Source organism: Dendrobates tinctorius, unplaced genomic scaffold (genome assembly GCF_039654945.1).
Source record: "Dendrobates tinctorius isolate UK_male_01 unplaced genomic scaffold, ASM3965494v1 ptg000028l, whole genome shotgun sequence".
In the NCBI taxonomy this organism is placed as follows: Eukaryota; Metazoa; Chordata; class Amphibia; order Anura; family Dendrobatidae; genus Dendrobates; species Dendrobates tinctorius.
Genome location: NW_027361696.1, coordinates 43,602,321 through 43,622,257, shown reverse-complemented (window position 1 = coordinate 43,622,257; position 19,937 = coordinate 43,602,321). Strand labels below are relative to the sequence as shown.

At 43.8% G+C, this 19,937-nt stretch overlaps 1 pseudogene; it reads left to right on the top strand.

Moving 5' to 3' along the window:
• Positions 1-2,220: 2,220 nt before the first annotated feature.
• LOC141084991 (formyl peptide receptor 2-like) lies at positions 2,221-19,701 on the top strand (annotated as a pseudogene).
• Positions 19,702-19,937: the final 236 nt, after the last annotated feature.

Sequence of the window (19,937 nt, the reverse complement as noted above, 5' to 3'; positions counted from 1 at the left end):
GTGTAGGCCACTTGGTCAGGAAAAAAATATAGTCTCCTAAAGGCACTATTAAATGTAATAGAAAAAAACAAAAACAGTTCAAATTACCCCCACTTTTCCCATCAAAAATAAAACAATTGTAAAAATTAAATACCGGTAATACAAATATTAGGTCTTTCTGCATTCATAAAAAGTCCAATCTATCAAAACATAAAATAAATTATTAATCAGATGGCAAAATAACTTTTTTTTGTTCAAGACAACATTGCAATAAAATGCAAGAAGGCACGAATAAAAGATCATCTCCACCCCAAGGTAAAAACGTAAGCTAAGGATGCAAAAAATGAGCCCCCACACAGCCTTTTAGCCCTAGAAAGGAAAGCTTTACGCTTCTTGGAAAATGGCAACACAAGCAAAGCATTTTTTTTTTTTACAAATTTCCAAATTTGTTTTCACTTTTTTTCACCGCTTGAATTAAATTTAAACTATACATGTTTGGTGTCTGCATTCTCATACTGATCTGGAGAACCATATTGCCAGGTTGTTTTTAACAGATAGTGAGCATGGTAAATAAAAAAAACCCAAAACTATTGTGGAATTGTACTTTTACTGCAATTTCAACACGCTTGAATTTTTTTTCCTGCTTTCCACATTGATAGACATCCAAAAAATATGTGGGGATAGTCCAGGCTTGTCAAACAATCTCTGCATGTTTTGTGGCTGTAAAACAGCTGCGAAATATGAGGCCCCAGGGATGCAAACATGTCACTCGGTCATCTGCAATACTCGGTGTGTACCCGAGCACTGTAGGCAAACTGAAATAACAAGCACATCACTATTTATTATTTTGCTATTTTTTATAGAGCAACAATATATTATACCAGTAATTTTTTTATTATGGAATTTCTTTTTTTTAAGAATTATGCCCCCTACACCCTCACATACAGTATGCAGTACATGGTCATGCTGTGTCTTTTCATTATTTTCGGAGAGGAACTTGACCATATAAATGGTTTGGGGAGAGGATTGTGCTGACAGATTTTACTTATGACATCTCAAAAAGGATATTGACTGATGGGTTTGGGTGTTATATCATCATTATCGCTCATCATAAAAGACATAACTGTAATAAGTAATTCAAAAAAGAAAATGATGTTTTTATCAGCGGTGAGATCCAACTGTCCTTGAAGATATACTGTATTTGCAGTACATGATATAGGTAGATTTGTGGCAAATTGTCCATACACTGCCATATGAAATAATAAAATATAACTATTCTATACATTTTACATACTTTGGCCAGCAACCATTTTTCTGGATACTGTAAGTTGCCAAGAACTATATAGTGTGCAGCTCATTTTCTGTCACTCGCGTTAGTGATCAGTTATATGTGTAGAGACTGTATTACAATATTTACCAGTCACCATCTTCTGCTGTTTCCAGCGCTGCTCCAGTCTACTGTAATAACAGTTATGACCTGCCAACTCACTTGGCGTTTCCTGTGTGATCTGGAGGCCACTTTTTCAGTGCTACTAGTTAAAGGGAATCTGTCACCCCATTTTCGGCCTATAAGATGCGGCCACTGCCATCAGGGGCTTATCTACAGCATTCTGTAATGCAGTAGATAAGCCCCTGATGTAACCTGAAAGATAAGAAAAAGAGTTAGATTATACTCACCCGGGCGTCTGGTCCAATCTGATGGGTGTCGCGGTCCGGTCCTCTCCCGGCGCCTGCGCCAGCAGTACTCTGCTCTGCGCTCAACAGGGCAGATAAATTACGCCTGCGCAGAAGCGCAGCACGAAGCAAAGAGAAGGATGGTATCGCATAAAGATGGGAGGCGCCGACTGCGACACCCACCGCAGCGGACCCCGCCCCCCGGTGAGTATAAATCTAACTTGTTTTTCTTATCTTTCAGGTCATATTGGGGGCTTATCTACAGCATTATAGAATGCTGTAGATAAGCCCCTGATGGTGGTGGCCTCATCCTATAAGACTCAGAACAAGACTAGGAAAGATAGACGCTGTGACTGGTAAGATTTATAATACACTCTCTGCACACATTACTGTGGATAAAAATGAGACAGTAAAATAAAAAATGTCCTAGAGGTTTTTTTTTAATAAACTGACATGGCTTCTGCACAGAAACTATAATTACAGAAATGTATGCTGTATAATTACCAATAAAAGTAATATTAATTTTATTATTACCGTATTTATTTATCTTGTAGGTAAATACTCACAATGGACAGTGAGGATGATAATCTGACCACATCTAATATAACTCTGGACGAAGACTGGTAAATTTAAATTCCCAATTCTTTATTCCATCAAATCTCACCACACATCAGTGCTGTCCATCAGGTGTCGGTGGTGGTGTGGTGCAGAGGATTCGGCTCTGCATTGTGGTTCCTGTATAATAACACGGATGTGACCATAGCTGGAAAGAGATTTTCTCACTGCATTCATTTATTTGGAAAACACAGAGCCACAGTATAGAGTATTTTATATTTATTGGTATTTATTTTAGTTGAAAATTCTATAGAGACAAGCAGACATGCCCAGATCTGCTACATCCACAGCCAAATAGTCTGTCACATCTGGATATCTCCTTACTAAGGTGCTTTAGATGTTCTCTTTTCCAGGACTTGTCTGGTTAAAACTAGAGTTGAGCGAATATGTTCAGAGTCGGTCGCCGAATCTGATTTTGACATATTCGTGCCATATTGGTACCCTATTTGTGCCGAATTTATGTTTGATGATCGGTTTGAACATATTCAATCATTTCCACCCCTATTAACGCCAATGCTGTGTTCAGTAAATATAGCAAAAACAATATTCGCTACTAGAGTTGAGCGAAACGGGTCGAAAAATTTCAAAAGTCGCCGACTTTTGGCAAAGTCGGGTTTCATGAAACGAAACCCGACCCTAGGATGCGGTCGGCCACGAGGTCGGAGACTTAAGCGCCAAAGTCGTGTTTCAAAAGTTTGTTTTCCGCCCTTTTTCAGCCAATCAGGATCCACGGACACTGTGGGCAACGTGATGACATAGGCAGGGGTCACCACCATCTTTCAGAAGGGCATGCAAGTGATTGGCTTGCTTTGGTGGGCATCACAGGGGGTATAAAAGGGCGTGCACGCTGACCGCCATGTTACTCATGCTGATCTCAGAATAGGGAGAGCTGCTGCTGATGATGATTTTGTAGGGAGAGCGTTGGCAGGGAAGAAGACACCAAAAACTGCTTCTGCTGCTAGCGATTTTGCCTGTACAACACACCAGTCACTGTGTGTGCAGTGCAAGTGGAGGCTATATTTTGCTGGATCAGCGGTGTTGGTTGGTAGGCTGCCTTCTAAGGCTTCCTGACGGCTGCATTGCTGTTTACTCATTGTTCTGCAAACTGCATTTTTAAAAGCAATCCCAATTTTTTTTTTTGTCCTGGTGAGGTACTGAGCGTGCATTTTTTCACACCATACAGCGGTGCACACTCCTCACACAGTACCGTGTAACAGCTGTTATCACAGTCACAGTGAAGCTGTGTGTCACTCTGTAAGGATAAGTCGAGGACATGTTCCGTTCTTACAGACCTGCACTTTCTAGTTTTGTCTAGCTTTCAAACAGTTAAATATATTTGCTGTTTGATCACATTCAAAACTATAGAGAGACAGCGTGTGTCAATCCGTATACTTAAAAAACACGGAGCTTGACAATTTTACGTACACCGGACAGCCGTGTACGTGCATGCTCCTGTCTCAGTACCGTGTAACGGCTGTTATCACGGCCACAGTGAAGTTATCTGTGTGTCGCTCTGTAAGGATAAATCGAGGACATGTTCCGTTCTTACAGACCTGCACCTTCTAGTTTTGTCTAGTTTTCAAACAGTTAAATATATATGCTGTTTGATCACATTCAAAACTATAGACAGACAGCGTGTGTCAGTCTGTATATTTAAAAAACACGGAGCTTGACAATTTTACGTACACCGGACAGCCGTGTATGTGCACGCTCCTCTCTCAGTACCGTGTAACGGCTATCATCACGGCCACAGTGAAGCTGTGTGTCGCTCTGTAAGGATAAGTCGAGGACTTGTTCCGTTCTTACAGACCTACACTCTAGGGAGATTCCTATTCTGCCCAATTCTATATACACCTTGTAGTTTGTCATACACTAGCCAATTTCTGCCTGTGACATAGCGCTGTGATATTCACTGGGCCTCACACAATCCAAAAGTGTCCAGAGTCCACAAGTATGTGCTGAAATTCAAAATCTCCGTTATCCTCTAGTGACATTTTTCACACCTGCGACATCGAGCCTGTGACATAGTGCTGTGATATTCAGTGGGCCTCACACAATCCAAAAGTGTCCAGTGCGAACAAGTGTGTGCAGAAATTCAAAATCTCCATTACCCTCTAGTGACATTTTTCACACCTGCGACATCGAGCCTGTGACATAGCGCTGTGAGATTCAGTGGGCCTCACACAATCCAAAAGTGTCCAGTGTCCACAAGTGTGTGCAGAAATTCAAAATCTCAGTTATCCTCTAGTGACATTTTTCACACCTGCGACATCGAGCCTGTGACATAGCGCTGTGATATTCAGTGGGCCTCACACAATCCAAAAGTGTCCAGTGTCCACAAGTGTGTGCAGAAATTCAAAATCTCCGTTATCCTCTAGTGACATTTTTCACACCTGCGACAATGAGCCTGTGACATAGCGCTGTGATATTCAGTGGGCCTCACACAATCCAAAAGTGTCCAGTGTCCACAAGTGTGTGCAGAAATTCAAAATCTCCGTAATCCTCTAGTGACATTTTTCACACCTGCGACATCGAGCCTGTGACATAGCGCTGTGATATTCAGTGGGCCTCACACAATTCAAAAGTGTCCAGTGTCCACAAGTGTGTGCAGAAATTCAAAATCTCCGTTATCCTCTAGTGACATTTTTCACACCTGCGACATCAAGCCTGTGACATAGCGCTGTGATATTCAGTTGGCCTCACACAATCCAAAAGTGTCCAGTGTCCACAAGTGTGTGCAGAAATTCAAAATCTCCCCTGTTCTATAGACACCTTGTACCTTGTTTTACATTACTATAAAGTTTGTTGGATTTTGTCTACATTTCTACCAAAAATGAGGAAGGCTGGTGGAAGAGGCCGTGGAATTGGGCGGGGGTTGGCAGCTGGTAATGATGGTGTTGGTGATGGATCTGATGGTAGTGGCAAAAGCAAAATAGGACCGAATGCAGGAGGTGTTGAGCCTGTGTCATCGTCTGGCTCCACAAGGCCTCGAAGGCTTAGTTTTCTAGGAGTTGGCAAACCGCTTTTAAAGCCAGAGCTTCAGGAAAAAGTTTTGTCTTACATTGCTGACTCAGCCTCCAGCTCTATCGCCTCCTCTTCTGAAGTCGTAAAAAATAAAAGCACTGAGTCGTCATTTGAGGCTCATGTTCATGAACCACACCTTTCCTTGTGTCCTTCACCCCAACCAAGATTGAAGGATGACGCAGGCCATACTACTGATTACTCCATGGAGCTGTTTTCACATACCATGCTTGGATTATCAAGTGAAATGGTGAATTACCCAGGCCAAGATGAATCTGACATGGAGTGCACTGATGCACAGCCACTGATAGATGATTCTGCTGGTACATTCACTCAGAGCACTACATTGTCCTCGCAGTGTACAGTGCCAGATTCTGACCCTGATGAGACTCAGGTGCCCCTTCCCGCACACTATACCACCATACACAGTGACACAGAGGAAGGTGCACATGACATTGAAGAGGAGGTGATGGATGACCCAGTTGTTGACCCAGATTGGCATCCATTGGGGGAAGAGGGTGCTGCTTCCAATAGCTCAGATGTGGAGGAGGAGCATCCACAGCAGACATCGACATCGCAACAGCTGTTATCTGGCAGGCCCGGAGCACTCCAAAGACAGGTTCCAAAAATCAAAAGAGTTGCTGGACAGCTTGTCCAGAGGGTCAAAATATCACAGCGTGCTAGGCCGCAAAATGTCTGCCAAAGTAGGAAGAGTGCAGTGTGGCACTTTTTTTAACAAAATCCTCATGATCAGGCCAAGGTTATCTGTAAGAAGTGCGCAAAGACCTTTAGCCAAGGGAAAAATCTGAAAAATTTGAATACCAGTTGCATGCTTAGACATTTAACTAGCATGCACTTGCAAGCGTGGACACAACACCAAACCTCAAGTACCACATGTGCAACTGATCACAAAGAAGGTAGTCAGCAACGCTACATTGTTTCCCCCACTGTAAGCCCACCGGTTAGCACAGCAGCAAATGTTGAGGTGTCGTTGCAAGGCCACAGCAGTCACCGTATGCAGCTCTCAAGTCCAGCTCACCCTCCCAGACACTATGAGTAGGTCAAGAAAGTACTCAGTCTCTCATCCGCGTACACTGGTTTTGAACGCCCACATTGCCAAACTAATCTCGTTAGAGATGATGCCCTATCGGTTGGTGGAAAGCGCAGCTTTCCGCAAATTCATGGCCTATGTAGTACCACGCTATGACCTACCCAGTCGCCACTTCTTCTCTCGCAAAGCCAGCCCTCCACATCATGTGAAAGACCACATTGTCCATGCACTCAAGCAGTCAGTGAGTGGAAAGGTGCACCTCACAACTGATGCATGGTCCAGTCGGCATGGCCAGGGCCGTTACGTGTCCATCACTGCGCACTGGGTTAATGTGGTGGATGCAGGGTCCACAGGGGACAGCGGTGGTGGGACAGTGCTGCCTAGCCCACATTATAGGAAACAGTTGGCTGTAGGCGTTCGACCCTCCTCCTCCTCCTCCTCCTCCAGATGCAAAAGCTCGTCCACAGAGCGCAGTCGTACGAGCACTCCATCTGCAGCTGCCACTGTAGCACACGAGGTGCCCCCCTATCGAGCAACTAGTGGAAAGCGTCAGCAGGCTGTGTTGCAGATGATGTGTTTGGGCGACAGACACACCGCCAAGGTGCTGGCCGAGTACTTTCAGTGACAAACTGAGTCATGCCTGGGCAGTGTACATCTTGAGGCAGGCAAGGTAGTTAGTGATAACGGCCGTAATTTTGTGGCAGCCATAGCCCTTTCAAAACTCAGCCACATACCTTGCTTGGCTCACACCTTGAACCTGGTGGTGCAGTGCTTCCTCAATAATTATCCGGAGTTAACAGCCCTGCTCCTGAAGGTGCGAAGACTGTGCGCGCATATCCGCCGGTCGCCTGTACACTCCATTCGTATGCAGAAGCTGCAGCAATTGTTCCACCTTCCCAACCACCGCCTCATTATCGACATTGCAACAAGGTGGAACTCCACCCTGCACATGGTTAAGCGGCTGTGCGAGCAGAGGCAGGCCATAATGCATTTGTGGGAGGATACACGGCCAGGCACTTTGAGAGCAGACATGGAGTTGACAGGTGTGCAGTGGTCGAAGCTGAAAGACCTCTGTAAAGTCCTTCAGTGTTTTGAGGAATGCACACGGCTGGTAAGCGCAGACGACGCCATCCTAAGCATGAGCATCCCACTTATGCATCTGCTCATGCAAACTTTGACGCACCTTAAGGAGCAGGCGTCTGCAGTCAATGTTGACGAGGAGGAAGAGGTGGAGGGAATCCTTGATGACATTCAGCCATTGTCTGCTCAGGGACCTCTCCTGGACGAGGTGGAGGAAGAAGAGGAGGAGGAGGATGATGATGGGGATGATTACTTAGGGGAGGAGGATGCATCTTGTGGGGCAAGTGAAAATGTTGGCATGGCAAGGTCTGGTACAGGGTTTGTGCGTGACTGGAGGGATGTGGATTTGCCAGAAAGTGCTCCTCCACCCAGCACTCGCAGTGCATCATTGACACCGGGAACATTGGCCCACATGTCCGATTATGCCTTGCAGATCCTAAAAAGGGACCCCCGCAATGCCAAAATGATGAACGATGACGACTACTGGTTGGCCAGCATCCTGGATCCACGCTATAAAGGCAAATTACAAAACATCATGCCACAGGAGAACCTTGACCTAATATTGGCTACTAAACAAGCAACTCTGGTTAACCGGTTGGTTGAGGCATTCCCAGCACACAGCAGCGGTGATGGTTCTCACACGAGCCGTACGGGCCGGGGGCAGCTTGGCAGAGGTGTTCGTGGTGCACACAGTAGAAGTGGCATTGGAGACAGGGGTTTCATGACAATGTTGTGGACTGAGTTTTCACGGACCGCTCACACAACTGGTAATACTGCATCGATGGAAAGTGACAGGAGACAGCAGTTGTCAACTATGGTTAACAACTACTTTTCCTCCCATATTGATGTTCTCCCACACAGGTCATTCCCCTTTGACTATTGGGCCGCTAAACTGGACACCTGGCCTGAATTGGCACAATATGCCTTACAGGAGCTCGCTTGCCCAGCTGCAAGTGTGCTATCGGAAAGAGTCTTCAGTGCAGCTGGATCAATCCTGACAGAAAAAAGGACCCGTCTGTCAACCCAAAATGTGGATGATCTAACCTTCATTAAAATAAACCATGCATGGGTTTCCAAGGACTTTGTCTCACCTTCCCTTGATGACACATAGGTTGCCAGAAAAATGGCTTGCTTTGGTACTCCTCCTATTCCGCGAACTTGACCTATTTCGCCTTTTGCAGCAGCTGAATGACCCACATCTACATATGCCACTTTGTAAACCTCCCTAAGTGGGCGCCCCCACCCATGGCCGGGGTCACCACCTAGCGCACAAAACCGTGCGAGTGCCGTTGCCCTGGACAGGTGGGCAGGCCGACTCTTGGGCGCGGGCACTGGCATAGGGTCCCTCATAGTACAATCAAGTGTCTCTGACAGTGGTGGTGCACACCCGCCGTCAGACACCGCCGTACTATGAGGGGCCCAGTGCCAGTACCGATGCCCACGAGTGTGCCCCCCTTGCTTGGGCAGGGCCCCAGCATTTGCAATGTTTACCTCTCCCTGCTCCTCCGCTGTGTAGTCTGGGCTGTCAAATCCTTCACTGGGACTGCCACTACAAATTGATTGAACTGAAAGATGATGGTTAAGATGTAGCTATGCCCTGTCCTGCTGGCCGGGCTCTAGCTCCAGATGATCAGTGGCTTCCATTTCTTATGGACGTCGACTCACAATTACATGCAGTGGTGGTTTATCATCAGCTTTCACAGTTTTCCTACTCACAAACGTGTGACATTCCGGTGCACATTTCAAAATGTGCCCTCTCATGCCAATCAAATAGAATCGCCTACGGCCTGTGACTTCTGTCTTTTGCACTCCAAAGTTACGTGACAGATCATGATAGCCAGTGAGCACCATGTTTACATCGCTCCCTGTGATAAAAATTGGATTGAGTTGAGTAACAGTGATGGAATCAACGGAAGTGCGATACAGCAAGACTTTATTCACAAAAAAATGTTTTCACTGTCTCAACACACAAATTATTTGAGGGTCAGCATCGCCTATGAGAATTGTGACGGAAGTTTTTCCCGTGAATAATAATTCCTAGATTTCTGCAATCAATAGCCTTTATGTCACTAATTGTATGCATCTCATTTCCTATTGCGGAGAGGCTGGACTGTATTACTGAGACAGAAATATATATGAAGATTTAAAAAGAGCACCAAAAGTATATAGTTGTGTAAGCCTCAAATGCATTTCCTTTTTTCCACTTTTTAGATTGCTGTGTAATCCATACTGAGAACACAGAGATTTTACATGTTTAAACTATGCTATATATACCTGCTATCCAGTGATAAAGTACCCTTTCTCAACTTTGTACAATCTGGTCAAATCCATACTGGGCCTGAGAACATCTGAGTCTGCCTCCTGATCTATAGACATATATTTTTAATGTGTAAACTAGGCTACATATATACATGTTATCCGGTGAAACTGTACCCTTTATCAACTTTCTACAATGTTGTTGAATCCATACTGGGCCTGAGAACGGCTGCTGACCTGTTAAGCAAGCTACAGCACCTGTGGTTTGGACACATAATTTTTTCAGGAATGACGTTTAGGCCTAACTCTGGAATTGCGGTTGACCTGAACTTACTGGGAAATCATCGTTCGCGGGGAATAATCTGAATCCCAGATCCCCATCACTAACGGAGTTCAGCAGGTTATCTGCACCTGTAAGCGACAAAAGCTGGTCCTTTCAGTGTAGCGTGCATGCAGCCCCGGACATGTACTGGAATGCTAGACCTGTTATTGCTCGATCTCACGTGCCACAGCCTCGCGTATCCCTCTAGTAAGCTTGACGCGTACCGCGGGGCCATGCCTGAGTCTCGGTCGTTAACGGAATAAAGCTGAGAAATCGCTAGCACAGCTACAAACGGACATACCACACCACACACAGAATCGACAAAGCTTGCAATCTGTCCATCTTTTTTGTAGCTTGTATGGTAGTGGTTTCCCGGGTGCAGTCCAATTAAGCCACAGGCTCCACTACTGGTGGTGCCCTTTTGGACATTCCTTTAAAGTTCAGCTTTGCAATCATACTGCCCCCGGAATCCAAAAACTTTGCCTTCAGGGACGCTGTTTGGAGGTTCGTGGGAATAACGCTGCCCGATCAGCAGTCGGCATATGGGTCGCCCTCCCAGGGCTGTGGGGTACTCGGTACCGGGCCGGTGTCAGTGGGATGTGTCACAGCAGCGGTGACCCGGACGGTGGCCCTGGGCGCCCATGTAAATGGCGTGGTGTAATGGTAAAGAGTTTATATAGACAGTTTGACGCCACCTGTGGTGTTCAGCAACATAGATGTTAGGCCGACGCTGCAAGCAGATCCTATGGGACTGATGGTGTTGTGCAGCAAAGATGGTGAAGCTCCCCAGAGGTGGAGCTGGAGTCCCAGGAAAGTGTACAGTAGATGTAGTGATGGGGAAAGGCACAGGCGGTGTAGGTGCTGGTACCCAGATGTAGCGGTGCTGGAATAACTGTAGGACACCAGAGCGTGCAGTTCCAAAGCTTTACTCACAGTCTGCAGGTTACACAGATGCCTGCCTCCGTGCTGTGTCCTCCGGGTCAGGACCTCTGCCAACCTCTGGGACCAGAATGGAAAACTCCCTTCCAACACTCCGTCAACATGTACCTTCCTGAACGTCTCCTTTCTAGCACTTGTGGGGGAAGCACTCACAGGACCGTGGTTCACTTAAACACCTCCTGTCTAACAGATGTTCCTCAGACTTTACTTGTATGGCAGACAGCTGTAGCCTTTTCCTTCTGCCTCGCACACGTCGATGCTGGGGCCTCCGAGCCTTAGTTGGGTACAGAGCATTTATAGCTGCTACTTCCCCCGGTTTCTGCTGCAGGAACGTCAGTGTCCCTACAAACTCGGAGACCGGAACCCGGACCATGCGCTCCAGCTAGGAGTGAGCCTTAACTCTGCTCATCCTCCAGCTCCCCTTCTCACGTCCACACACTCCCCCTTCCCTGCACAGAGTGCCCTAACTTACCTCCTCCCGACCACAGAGAGCAGCTCCTCAGCAGTCAGGTTCAGAGGTCTCCCTGCTGGCCTGGAGTGGGAAATGTGTTGTGTGTTGATTTTACTGCTAGAGAGATCCTTCGTTGCTCCCAAGCTTGACAACACACTCCCTAGGAGGAAGGCAATGCCACAGTGGCGACCGTACTCTTGGGGACCCCACAAGTGCACTGAGGCGCAGCCACTGCTGGATGATGCTGCTGGTACATTGACCCAGACCACTACATTCCCCTCGCACTCTACACAGCCAGAATCTGACCCAGAGGAAACTCAGGTTCCCCTTCCTGCATACTATACCACCTTACACGGTGACAAAGAGGAAGGTGCAGATGAAAGTGCAGGTACCTTGAGCAGGTGGGGGGGCATGCTCATTGGCGATGGCACTGGCACAGGGCACCGCATAGTACACAAAAGTGTCCCTGCCGGTGGGAGGGCCTAGACAGCCAAGTGCAGTGAGATGGAAGATGGGGACGACAAGGAGTTCAGAGTAGTGCAGGGATTCCCTAGCAAGGAGACTTATGTAATTGTTTTCAATGTTGGGACAGCAATTTTTGGGGAGCACTATACTCTGGTGAATGATATATGGGGCCCACCATACACTGGAGCATTCCAAAGGTGGACATCAGACACTGGAGCAGCATTTACAGGGCCCATTATGCACTGGAGCAGTAGAAATGGAGCCCATTATATATGGAGCATTATTTGGGCCCATAAGATAATGGAGCTTCATCCATTGGGACCAACATATACTGTAGCATTATGTGGAGCTCATCATATACGGTTTGAAACATTATATGGGAATAATGATTCCGTATGGAGAAATATATGGGCCTCATTACTCTGTATAGCGCACTAAGCGCTGGCCATAATACTGTATGGAGTTATATACTGTCCGTTTTTGAAGGTATTGGAGAATTTAAAATGGATATCAGTCATGAGATGTAAGAAGTGAAGTATTTTTCATTGTACTATACTGCTATTTCTCTGCCATATCGGAGCATCATGAGTTGTGGTATGTGTTAAAGGGGCGCTCTTTGGCCCTGGGCCCACGAAAACCTGGAGCCAGCCCTCCCCCCCACAACTGTAGCCAAATAACCCCCATTTTTCAGTGCGTAACTAGTATTATGAAGTTAATTAAGGTTGACAAGCTTCAGTAACAAGAATTTATGCTTTTGGCATTCAAATGGGCACTGTTGGTGTGTTTCCTGTCCTCCTCTCACTGCCGACTTTAATTCTCCATTGACTTACATTGGGTTTCGTGTTTCGGGACGACCCCGACTTTTCCCTATAGTCGGTCGATTTTGCTCGACCCGACTTTTGGAAAAGTCGGGTTTCATGAAACGAAACTCGACCCTAAAAAACCAAAAGTCGCTCAACACTATTCGCTACCGATTGTAATCGGGACTGAATTTTAAAAATTTGCTCAACTCTAGCTAAAACAAATGGGAACATCCGGTCAGAGACTTGGAGCTGCACTGGCAAAATACATCCGGGGACCGCGCTGGACTAGTCTTGTCTCTGGCTCTGATCTTGTAACTATGCTTTCTCTGAAATGCCGGGGAGTTTTAAAAAACATTATACTTAGTGTCCGTCATTAAAAACCAGGCTATGATTAGTGCTGCCCACTGTTTTAGACTATGATTAATGCTGCCTGCTGTTTGTGCCACATGAGTCAACTGATCTTCTCTTTGAAAAGTTAGAGAACTTAAAAATTGGCGGAAGTTGGGCATATCTATAAGTTTTTGTGTATCTGGATATAAGGTCCACCCCATAAACAAAGTTGTGCTCATAGTAATGCTGCCCTTGTCACCAATAAAAAATAGGAGAAAATCCAACTCAACAAACTTGTGGCCAAACGTCTTTCTTTCTTTATCGAGATTAAGGGCGCGCAGTCACCTGAAACGTGTCGTTGTCACATACCATGTAACTTACATTGCTGATTCCATTTTATCCTCCGCTGAGCACTTTTAGTGAATAATGAAAGGAGTTTGTTCACAAGTTGGTTGAGCTGTATTTTCTCCTGTTTTGTGATTGCTCTACGCCTTGATTCCTGTGCTCAGAATACCTACAGATGCCTACTACGGTGAGCTGTACCAATAAAATCTCTTTGAAAAAAAATATTTTTTAAATAATCCCCCATAAGATAAAATCTTATCATAGCCTGAAGTCCATGGAATAAAGTAAAGTTTTCAAAGGGAAGAGAATGTCATAAAATAATAATGATAAAAAAACAACTACTGTGCCAATCCACAAGTTCAATTCTTTTCTATCAGCTTATTCTTATCATTCTTATCACCATAGACAGACTACTGCTTATGACATATGCAGTCCTGGTGGTATGAGCTTGTGTTCTGCCATTACTTGTAATTGGTAGGGTGTAGCTAGGACACAAGCATGATGCGGTAACACCGCTAAGTGTCTTCTCGTTCATTACACATAAAGAAATTCAAAGACAAAATGGAGCCTTGATCCAAGGACTCTAAAAAGCCTGCTGAGTGGGAGTAGACCTGTGGCCTTCTTCATCACCACTGTTTGGCTGTTGCAGTCATGTGCAGTACAGCACATCATCATCACTGAAACAGAGAAAATTATCATGTTGTAAAATATATGAAAAATGGGTGGAAAGTTCAGAATGGAGACATCTGTAGGTACGAGCTCTTAACCCCTTTCTGCCATCAGACGTACTATTCCGTCCATGTGACCTGGGTCTATTTGCCCATGGACAGAATAGTACATCTGAGTGATCTGTCGCGCACATGGGGGGAGCGCGTCTGATCGCCCCGGGTGTGTCAGCTGATTCTCACAGTGGACACCCGACACTAGGTGCCAGGAGCGGTCAGAGACCGCTCCCGGCACTTTAACCCCTGAAATGATGCGATTGAACACGTTCGCAGCAATCCGGGAGCAGGCAGAGGGCTGACAGCCCCTCTGCCTTTGGAACGGAGACCCCGCAGCATGACGCAGGGTCCCGATCGCTTCCATGGTGACTCAATGTCTTCATGATGACATCTGGGTCACCAGAGCCAAAAAACTTCCTGGGCATGCACAGTGCATGATCAGGAAGTCTCTCACTGTCAGTGCAGCGCAGACAGCTTCTATGGTATTCAGATGCTGCTTCATCTGCATGCTATGGAAGCGATTAGCCTGCAAAAAATTATTGTCCCATAGTGGGACAAAGTAAAAAAAAAGGTAGAAAAAAATAAAAAAAATTTAATAATTGTAAAAATATAAAAAAAATCAATATATATTTTATCACTAAATAAATATTTGAATGAAAAAAAATCTAAACAATAAAAGTACACTTAATTGGTATCGCCGCGTTCGTAATAACCCGACCTATAAAACTGTCCCACTAGTTATCCCCTTTAGTGAACAACATAAAAAAGGCAAAAAACAATGCTTTAGCATCATACCGAACAAACGTGGCACCACTGAAAACATCATCTTGTCCCGCAAAAAAACAAGAACCCATACAGCTCCATCACCAGAAAAATAAGAAAGTTATACAGTAGCTTTCAGAATAAAGAGATGCAAAAGTAATTATTTTTTATATAAAATAGTTTTTATTGTATAAAAGCACCAAAACATAAAAGATATAAATGAGGTATCGCTATAATCATACTGACCAGAAGAAAAAAACTGCCTTATCAATTTTACCACACATGGAAATGTATAAATGCCCCACCCAAATTAAATTCATAAATTGCTGGTTTTTGATCATTCTGCCTCCTGAAAATTGGAATAGAAAGTGATCAAAAAGTGTCATGTGCCCGAAAATGGTACCAATAAAAATGTCAACTCGTCCCGCAAAAAACAAGACCTCAAATAACTCTGTGGGCCAAAATATGGAAAAATTATAGCTCTCAAAATTTGGTGATGCAAAAACTATTTTTTGCAATAAAAAGCGTCTTTTAGCATGTGACAGCTGCCAAACATAAAAACACGTCACACATCCTGATATTTCCGGTACCAGAGATGTCAGTGTCCGTGTATGTAATACTTGCGATACACGTGTGGCATATGTGTGCCACATCAGTACCATATGGACAGGCACCAGGGAAGAAGTGTTACAGTAAGCGCTGCTCTACGGCGCCGGATGCAGAACGCAGCTTTCATCATTCTCCCCTGCTCTGCAGGCGATCGGCGTGAGCAGGGGAGAATGAGATACATTTAAGTAATAAAAGAGACAGCAGGCGGCAGCTGATGGGACTATTACTCCCATCAGCCTACCCCTGCTGATGCTAATAACAGTGACAGCAGGAGCTGGGGATGGGAGTATTCAACTGCCGCTCCTGCACTGTAAATAAATATGGTAATAATAAAAATGATGTGGGTTCCCCCTATTTTTGAAAACCAGCCAGTCAAAACTAACAGCTGGGGGCTGCAACCCTCAGCTGTCAGCTTCAGCAAGCTGGTTATCAAGAATAGAGGGGTACCCATGCTGTTTTTTTAAATTATTTGTTTAATTAAACCCTTCTTCCCTGTGTGTCACATGGATGACATTCATGTGTGTTATGCGTATGCACGTGTGCTGGATGTTTTGCTGCCCGTGCTGGCATAAAAAAGCGGACATGTCAGCGTGTTTTGCTCATGGACACACGGTCCATGAAAACACACTGACATGTGCACAGACCCATTCACTTGAATAGGCAAATAGCGCTCTGTTCCTCCCGAGTCTCTCCACATGGCTAATTAGCACTGTACAGCCACATAAGGGGTATTGCCACATTCAGTAGCAATTTTGGGACAAATTTTGTTGCCATTTTTACCCACTTCTTATGTGAAAATATAAATTCTTTGACTAAAACAAAATTTGGGAGGTAAAAATGTAGTTATTTTGTATTCACTGCCCAATAGTATAAAATTCTGTGACACACCCACGGTGTCAATATGATCACTGCACCCCTAGATGAATTCATTGAGAAGTGTAGATCGTAAAATGGAGTCACTTATGGGGGGGTTCTGCTGTTTTGGCACCTCATGGGCTCTCCCAGTGGGTCATGGCAGCAGCAAACCATACCAGTAAAATCTGGCGCTCCTTCCCTTCTGAGCTCTGCCATGTGCACAAACAGTGGTTTACCCCCACGTATGGGTATGAGCCTACTCAGGACAAATTGCAAAATAACTTTTTGGGTCCAATTTCTTTTGTTACCCTTGAAAAAATAAAAAATTGTGGGCGAAAAGAGCATTTTTATGAAAAAAATGCGATTTTTTTTATTTTTACGTCTCTCCGTTATAAACTTCTGTGAATCGCTTGGGGGCTCAAAGTGCTCACCACACTAGATAAGTTCTAGACACTAAGAATGTCCTTAAGATCAATTTTTGGCACTTCAAACACAATAATACACTTAGGGGTAAAAAAGAATTCACTAATTATCCCCAAAAGAAGCGAACCAACACACCATATATATAAAAAATATTATTTTATTGAATATCAAAAATATTCCAATTTTAATAAAAATTACAGACTACATAATACCTTACTCATAACATACCCCAACGGGGAAAAATGCACAGACCATGAACACGGATAAATAATCCTTCTGTTAATAATCATAATATTCCTGTACAATTCATGGAATAAGGCAACAAGACCAATATTGTAATAATCCTAAATAGGAATCAATCTAACCTTGCCGTTATAAGACGCCACTAAGTTTTATAGTATGCAATCATAAGTCTCACTCTAAATAAAATTCAGGGTAATAAGAAATCCTATGAGGTTATAAAGATACGACATAATGCCAGCACCATATACAGCCGTCATATCGACAGAATCGGGGAGGATTAATCTAACCCCGCTGTGAAAAGCACCGATACAACATGGGCTAAAATAAACTTAGGACACATAAAATGACAAGGTAGAAGAGCTATCAAACTGATAATTACCTTAGACCGGATTATGCAGGTGTAAATAATCCTGTGCACAGATCCCCGCGCCCCGACGCGCGTTTCGCCCTCTAGCTTCTTCCGGGAGCGGAAGTTCTGTAGGGGATCTAGTTTCCAAAATGTTGTCACTTGTTGGGGGTTTCCACTGTTTAGGCACATCAGAGGCTCTCCAAACACCACATGGCGTTCTATCTTAATTCCAGCTAATTTTGCATTGAAAAGTCTAACGGCGCTCCTTCCCTTCCGAGCTCTGCCATGCACCCAAACAGTGGTTTCACTGCACAAATTGGGTATCATCATACTCAGGATAAATTGAACAACTTTTAGAGTCAAATTTCTCCTTTTACCCTTGTTAAAATAAAAAAATTGGATCTGAAGTAATTTTTTGTGAAAAAAAAATTAAATGTTCAAATGTTCACTTTCTTTTAAACATTCCAAAAATTCCTGTAAAGCACCTGAAGGGTTAATAAATGTCGTGAAAGTGGTTTTGAGCACCTTGAGGGGTATAGTTTTTATATTGCTGTCACTTTGGGGTATTTTCTATCATATAGACCCCTCAAAGTGACTTCAAATGTGATGTGGTCCCAAAAAAAAATGATGTTGTTAAAATGAGAAATCGCTGTTTTATTTTAACCCTTTAACCTTCCTAACAAAAATAATTTTTGGTTCCAAAATTTTGCTGATGTAAACTAGACATGTGGGAAAAGTTACTTATTAAGTATCTTGTAAAGGGAATCACAGCGGATGGGGTGGAGAAAAAAGAAGAAACACCACCCATCGGACCGGACCCAGGCCATTTACATAGGCCTCCAACATCTGGTGACAGATTCCCTTTAAGGGCATGAAAATTTAAATTTGGAAAATTGCAAAATTTTCAAAATTTTCAGCAAATTTCCATTTTTTTCACAAACAAATGCAAGTCATATCAAAGAAATTTTAACACTATCACGAAGTACAATATGTCACAAAAAAAACAATCTCAGAATCACCGGGATCCATGGAAGAGTTCCAGAGTTATTCCCTCATAAAGGGACAGTGGTCAGACTTGTAAAAATTGGCTCGGTCATTAGAGCACAAACCACCCTCAGGGTTAAGGGGGTTAAATATCACTCTGTGTTGTACATTAGCTTCACAACCCTTCCCACAATTTTTCGTTAGATTTTCAAAATGTTCCTTGGGTCTTTCTGTTCAAATAAAGCCAAAATGATCAATGAGTTCTGTTCTAGAATGGGAGGAATATGATGTTATATAACTTCCAGCTTCACAGTGTGACCATACATGGATATTAGCCCCTGTAAACTAAGTAGACATGTAAGGAACTACAAATTCTTAATTTCCCTTATGTCGACCTTACCCTGTCTTCTCAGGTCATCTGATGAATACTTAAAGGAGTTTCATTATTATGTGTACACTTTACAGACTGTGGCAATTACTTTGTACAGCATTGTTTTTGCTCTTGGGATTATCGGTAATGGATTAGTCATCTGGATTGCCGGATTCAGGATGAAAAACACAATCAATGCCGTGTGGTTCCTCCACCTGGCCATCGCGGACTTCCTTTGCTGTGCATCTCTTCCTCTGTGAATTGCTGAGTGGGCTACATTTTTGCATTATAACTTTGATTTTGCATATTGTGCATTTAACATGTTTCTGTTTAATATAAACATGAGCGCCAGTGTTCTACTCCTGACAGCCATGAGTATTGACCGCTGGGTCTCTGTCATGAGGCCATTTTGGGCAAAAGTTCACAGAACTTTCAAACTGGTGAGAATCACTGCAGCGATCATTTGGGTCTTGAGTTTAATTTTAACAGGTTTAGTGTATAACTTATATACATACCGTGTAGGTGATGTAGGTGAATGGTGCGTACATTATTATTATATACATCCTTACAACGCTGATCTATATCGGAACATTCAGCTGATCAGATTAGTTATAATGTTTTCGATCCCTTTTGTGATAATCTTCACCACTTATGTCACCATTTTCTACAAAATTAGAAAAAGTAAGAGATCCCAGAGATCTAAGAGATCCTCCAGGATCATCACCGCTGTTATATTGTGTTTCTTCATCTGCTGGTTTCCATATTACATATGGCCACTAATATCTGAATATTATGACTATAGCCTTCTATACCCTATTGTACACACTATTATTACCAGCCTGGCTTACCTTAACAGTTGCATCAATCCATTCATTTATGCATTCATGGTACGAAATTTCCACCAAGGTTTCTTCAGATCTATCCCCTTCAGGCTAGAAAGAGGCTTAGGTGAACATCCTAATGTTCTAGACAGGCAACAAAATAATATATCAAATACTTGCACAACTGATGTGTAAAATATATTCCTGTTATCTACTGTATCTGAAAACTCTTAGCCCTTGCAGACTTGCCAATTTTTATTTTTTTCTACTTTAATTTATTTCTCACCTCATTCTTGGAGCAATAACATTTTATCTTCCTTTACACAAAAACTAATAAGGGACTTTTTTTTTTTAAGTGGTAAAAAACGCCAAAAAATTTCTATTCTTCCATATTTCTAATCCACATCCTACCCTGCAGTATACTGTGTTATCTAGTTGATAACCAACCTGTGGTTCTGCAGCAGCCTA